Source organism: Anabrus simplex, chromosome 7 (genome assembly GCF_040414725.1).
Source record: "Anabrus simplex isolate iqAnaSimp1 chromosome 7, ASM4041472v1, whole genome shotgun sequence".
NCBI classification, from domain to species: Eukaryota; Metazoa; Arthropoda; class Insecta; order Orthoptera; family Tettigoniidae; genus Anabrus; species Anabrus simplex.
Genome location: NC_090271.1, coordinates 78,628,590 through 78,635,449, shown reverse-complemented (window position 1 = coordinate 78,635,449; position 6,860 = coordinate 78,628,590). Strand labels below are relative to the sequence as shown.

Genomic DNA, 6,860 nt, shown 5'->3' with positions numbered 1-6,860 from the left:
CTTGCAGGGAAGACAATTACGTCGTACCTTCCCGATTGACAGACGTGCACGAAGGATCCAAAACTCTTCACGAAGTTCTGAAAGGACAGTGCGAACTCTGAGATGTGAGTGTTCTTTGGGAGATATTCGCTCAAAATGCGCACCAAGTTCTCGCAGCGCAACAACAAAAAGGAAGGGACTGCAGGTGAAGCCAAAGGAAGCTTTGTAAATCGATGTATTGTTACGTCATTGGTCGTTTAAAGTCGCCTCCACCGTCAACCGCTCGAAACCAGAAGAATATTGTTAAATATTAATAAATATTTTTGGTCTAGGACAAGTTTGCAAGAAGGCTTGGCTGATGCTAACGATGACTGCTACGGGGTGCAGTCTAAATCTGTGCACGATTTATAGGGCCTGTGGAAGGAGGTTCGGTCCTATTTCCAGAGCGTCGTTAATTGAAGGTGCATTTCTTTCTCCACTTAAAATTCCCATGCATTTTATACTAGAATGTGGTAAATAGTAACACACGTTTGAGTCCAGCGACTTCTACATAGCCTTTCGTTATGTAGTCTAGCGTTTGCGAAAAGTAGATGTTCCTTAGAACTTTATATCTTTCAAGTCGATACTGCATGTACGAAAACCACTTTTCAGCGTCCAGGGGATTAGTTCGCACATTCAAGTTTTCCCTTCGTAGAACAGAAAGCACTCGTCGATTGTCTTTTTTATGAAATTGTTGGAAGAGTCCATTTGGTACCCGAAGATCTATCCTGCCATGATATAATACCAATAGTATCAAAACCCTAAAGCCTTCGGAAAGTATTAACTGAACGCATAACTGCATGGTCATCAATGTGATAAACTACTACATTCAATGTAACACCGATGGGTTTCGGCAGAGCATCCAACCAAGTTTGGAAGGAATCAGCACTAAGAAACTAGAAACGCGTATTGGAGACCATCCTCGATTATCCTGCGATGTAGTCACCACCTATGAGCATATCTATAGGAACGAATAAGTTGGCCGTACGATTACGGTCGCACAGATGTGGGCTTGTATTCGGGAGATAGAGGGTTCGAACTCCACTGTCGGCAACCCTGATGATGGTATTCCGCGGTTTCCCATTTTGACACCACGTAAATGTTGGGGCTGTACCTTAATTAAGGCCACGTCCGCTTCCTTCCTACTCCTGCCCCTTTGTTATCGCATCGCCGCCACAAAACCTATCTGTGTCGATGCGACGAGAAATAAATTGCAAAAAAAATGAAGGAAAGTAAACAAAAGATCTCTATAGGAAAATTCTCGCGGTAGTCCATTGGGTCAGCAGGCTGTAATTTTCGGTTGTGGTCCAGTATAGTGATATCCTGCGGTAAATTCGAGTCGTGCATGGAAGAATGAGTACTTTTAAAGACAGTAACATATGTCGTGGAATTTGTCCAAATAATCCTAAGCTTCACGTGAACGAATCTATCACGGACTGTAGAGGCGGCTGATGACATTTCAAGGGCGCTGACGGAGATTCATGGATTCTCTACGATTTCTTTTCGTCTATCAGTGACCTTTTGACAAACCTGAACCGACTGTCACCGAATAATAGAGATATTGTTACTTTCCCTAGACCTATTTGACCTGTAACCCACACTATTGCAGTTTCAAGGTGACTAAAACCGGGTGGTGCTACACCTATCTTGCCGATGGACGCTGTTAACTTCTGACTGGTATCGGCTTTGGTGTTGTCTACACTACTGTGTATGGATGCATGATGCCCTTTTGCAATTGGCATGCGATTTCGTTCCTTTCATACTACATTCGACAGCCTTGTGGCTGCGATTTAGGCATAGGTTGCAACAGAGTTTTGCCCTTAGTTTACCCTTACGATTGTGTACATCAGCAACAGCGTTACAGTCTTGAGCCCAATGACTGATTTCCTCACTAATGGTACATAGGACACTCACTGGCTTCTTATTTCTTCGTATCCCCTTTACGCCCTTCTGCTTGACGGGTACAGTTGCCACTGTAGGTGTCGGTTTAGGAATATTAGACTTACCCACGAATCTTCCGTGCAATTACGGCACCGTCTACTTCAGAACCTAGGGATTCCATCAACTTTGCGATACTTCCTTCGGGCATTTTTTCCCTTCTAATGTCCTCGGGGAAGGCGCGAAAAATGTTCGGGGCTAATGCACGACAATAGGTATTAACGTCCTCTCCTAAGGTATGGAGAACCTATATACGTCGTGCTGAGAGCTTAGGGAGAGGCGAATCTAATCGGCGTGTCATCTTCCGAGTAGCCTAGGTGGGATTGTATCGGGCTATTTCTGTCTCCATATCTTGCGCGTAAAATCCCTTCGGTATCCTCGTAAGCCGATGTCGTGACGGCATTTCCCACTCCCAACAACTTAGCTACACCGTCAAGACAGTCTCTGAGAAACATACGTTTATTAACCGCAGAAAATGATCAGACTTTTATTAATTTGAGTTTCAGATTGTTCCAGACGTCACTTCACAATACGATCTGTAGAGCTGCAGAACCATCAGGATGAAACATATAATATACAGTGATGAGCGATCCCATCCTTCATATCGTGTGTTGTTATCAAGCCAAAGGTCGATATTCATTCGGTTACCGGTGATATGTAAATCTTGCTTGGATTTGTGAACGACAACGCATGGGAGCACACTTAGCCACCTGTCGGGGAAAATCTTGTTAAGACTAGTCCGTAAGTTTCTGTATAATCTTCATGCCTTGCAATACGGCTGGCCTATTCGTGTGTACTGGAGGAGCTGTGTCACTGAGACGTCCCGACTCTTGGAATCGTTGACACTTCCTCCGCAAGCGCCGCGGTTGTATATCACATCCTGTCAGGTTCTTTGGGATGATCTTGTCTTGTGAAGGTCTTTACCTGGCTTGACGGTTTTATTGAAATATAATTGCTCTTGTTTGGCACTTTGGTGTAAGATCATGTAGTGGCAAATCATTTATTTGGAGGGTTTAAAATACATTTTCTTCGGCAAATATTTTAACAGGTTATTTTTCCACTTTTCGAAAAATGAGATGAGCCGGTAAAATTACGTCAATACCTGAATGGACATTCTAAAAATAATCATGAAGACGTTTCTCCGTAACGGTACAGAGAAAAAGTTAATTTTTTGAAGTAAGGTAAACATGAAAATGAAAATAAGCACATTGGTATTATCAGATGATGATTTCCCTCCAATAAGAAAGCCAGCTCCGTAATTAGTACAGTGAAAACTGTACATAACGATACCACGTATCTTTTCCGTTGTGGACAGCTTTCCGTTGAAAACAGGCAAACGTGATTATAAGGTACATTGCACACACGTAGTCTATTGTGTTCTGGTGTTCTGTGCGATAACCTCAGGTGGTGGTGACGGTGGTGATTATTGTTTTATTCGGCGGCGAGCGGTCATACGATGTTGAATTCACCGGTCCTCGTCCGATCACCGCGGTTAAGCAACATTGGGCGTGGTCAGTACTTGGATGGGTGACCGCTTGAAACACCATGTGACGCTGCCTCAATTCCCTTTGTGACAAAAGATCTGTAGAGGTAGACGCCACGAACAAATATTATTTAAAAAACAACTAGGCCACCATCCTCCATTAACACTAATCAGAGAGAAAAATGCAAGGGATCCGACACTTCCAAAAATGAAGGTATCCGCCAAAGAACGACAAGCGCCACGAAGGGCGTGAAAGTAAAAGACGCCGGGCTGAGTGGCTCGGACGGTTAAGGCGCTGGCCTTCTGACCCCAACTTGGCAGGTTCGATCCTGGCTCAGTCCGGTGGTATTTGAAGGTGCTCAAATACGTCAGCCTCGTGTCGGTAGATTTACTGGCACGTAAAAGAACTCCTGCGGGACTAAATTCCGGCACCTCGGCGTCTCCGAAAACCGTAAAAGAGTAGTTAGTGGGACGTAAAGCAAATAACATTATTAAAGTAAAAGACACCGTAGGGTTCGATTGCTCTAATACCGCTGGGGTCGGGAAAGAACAACACTTGACTGAGGGGAGCCGGATAGGAGAGACGAAAGTGAGGAGCCTGACACAAGTAAATCTAAGAAAAGCCAGGTCTTAGCTGTAGGTCCCGTGGTCGCAATCCACGCTCCCAAGTTGAGAGCCCCTCGTGTCCCTTTTAGTCGCCTCTTACGACAGGCAGGGGATACCGTGGGTATTATTCAACTGCCCGCACACAAAGGGGGTAGTCCGAAGTTTTTCTAGTCATGTTACTGGTTTGTAGACCTCTTGCGATAAAAAAAAGACTACTGAATTTTGTAACACGGACTACTTTATTAATCGTTACAGCAGAGAGAAACTGCAATACATTTTCATTTCACTGCTTTTCATGTTCTCAAGGAAGTTACATTTCTCGCAAAAATTATAGTTTATTAAATATACCAGAATTGATTCCTGTGAGCATTGCTTATTTCCTTATTTATTTCCTTAAATCTGCAAAGAAATACAGAAAGTAATGCCGGGCGGCGTAGCTCAGACGGTAGAGAACTCTGCTTCAGTACTCAATTTGGCAGGTTTAATTCTGGCTCAGACCGGTGGTATATGAAGGTGCTCAAATACGTCAGCGTCGGTCGGTGGATTAGGCGGCACATTAAGGAACTGATATGGGACAAGACTGCGGCATCTGGGCGTTAGTTAGTGGGAGGTATAACAAAAAACATTTTTTATAAAATTCAAAAACTTGCGAACAGTTCAGTTCTGACTGTGAATGAAAAATTAAATAGATCGCCTCATACTGAGAAAATGTTTCCGCTTCCGCCTTGTGCACATTCCACTAAGTACAAGCATTTTTGTACAATATTTTTTGTTAATCTCATGGGGTCATGGAATATTTCCGTAAACACTAGGTTTCCACTATGTACACGTTCCGTTTACTGGTTTACTGTATACAGGTCTCAGAACTTCTGTAAATACGAGTGTGTGGATACCAAACAAAAATTAAATTCCATAAGGGAAGAAATGCATTATATTTGTAACTATTTAACTGTTCTTCTTTTGTAAAAGTCAGTTGTTTACATGATCACAGTCACTCGAAATCATGAAGTCTTACACGCTGAGATGGATGTACACCTGTATTTTTTCTGTAAATTATCTGGAACTTCAAAGCTGATAAAACGTAGGGAGAGAGAGGATATATTAGGCGTTTGCGCGGGGCTAAAGGATGGATGCACACGAGCTCAGTTGGTATTTTCGATATGCAATACGGGTTTAGATTTGTCTATTGCACTTACTGAAATGGACTGGGCATCACAATGCAGAACCACCAACATAATTCATCATGATCCTTTTATTTTTAAAATTGGCTTTACGACGCTCCGACACAGCTAGGTTTTATGGCGACGATGGGATACGAAAGGCCTCGGAATGGAAAGGAAGCGGCCGTGGCCTTAACTAAGGTACAGCCCAAGCATTTGCCTGATGTAAAACTGGGAAATGATGGAAACCATCTTCAGGGCTGCCGACAGTGGGATTCGAACCCACTGTCTCCCAGACACATGCTCACAGCTGCGCGCCCCTAACCGCACGGCCGACTCGCCCGGTCATCATGATCCGCCCTTGAATTGTTCCTAAAAACGTTCCCAGCTTTCAATGTCCTCTGAAACTGGCTCCAACGTGACAGGAGATAATTTAATTGAGTGTATAATATGAGGTGTCTCATCGGGAGTCTGGTTTAGTGTTAAATTTGCAGTTGTTTTAGAAAGCTCGTTTTTGGTACCTCAGCGTATTGATGGACCGCGAGTTTAGCAGTCTCGACATATTCTTCAGAAGTCGGTAAATCCGTCTCATATTCATCATCTGTGAGTTGATCGTAAATTATGTCGTCTACCTTTAACATGTGGTCTAAAGCCTCTTCAATACGGCCCTTGTTGAATCGGAAATCGTGTAGGGTGGGTTTCCTTCGCGAAATAATTAATAGTATTTGCAAGGAAGGTAATATTTCCTCTTTCCCTGGCTCGTTTTCTCTTCAATATATGCATCTTCTCTGCGTCAATCATAATGGAATATATATGAGAAGATCAATTCGTATTCGTGAGACTAGAGGACAAGTGGCTCTATTACGTTCTGCGTGCGGCAGATCACTACTATCCCAAAGAAGACGCAGATAAATCAACTGAGTTTACAGTCTGTAGTTGTGAAACGCGACGTCACCGTGGGATTAAACGCACCAGCGTATAATAACAAAGGACACGTAGATGCGATGGATATTTCGTGCAATTCAAACTAATACATACAGTAAAGTAAACTCGTGTCCTCATCTTGAGGTAGTACAGCTCTTTTTGAGGCACACCTCCAATGGAGGTGAGCAGCATGTACCATTTTAACCACATACCAGCCCTCCTGCCATTCTTAAATTTCTGGCAGTACCGGGAATCGAACCTGGGCTTCCGAGGACGGCAGCTAATAACACTAACCGTTACACTACGGAGGCGGGCAACTATACATAATACCTCTTCACTTGAATGTTGAGAATTAATGAACGTACAATTGCACAGGAAATACATTAAAATGGATTGGCTAAATTAAGCTGCTTACAGTACCTTTTGTCTTACGATCGTCGATCTTCTTCGAACACACTCACATCCTCTTACTGGAAATACTGGTTCATCAGCAAAGTTGTTCTTCATTCATAGTCGATTTTGGCCCAACTACGGACCAAGTAAATAACTCTTCAAGACTTAAGTTTTCTTTGGCGCCAGTATTCAATTATTCTCTCGCTTACGGCTTATTTCTTTTCAGCCGTCCAATGTTGTTTCTTCTTGGTCGCTCTTTCTGACTCTAGGAACCCTCAAATGTGTGTATTTTATTCCTAAAAGTGGTTCTGTTGTGAATGTCATGATCCATGAGGTTC

At 43.2% G+C, this 6,860-nt stretch overlaps 1 pseudogene; it reads left to right on the top strand.

Moving 5' to 3' along the window:
• Window positions 1-3,397: 3,397 nt before the first annotated feature.
• LOC136877891 (5S ribosomal RNA) lies at window positions 3,398-3,515 on the top strand (annotated as a pseudogene).
• Window positions 3,516-6,860: the final 3,345 nt, after the last annotated feature.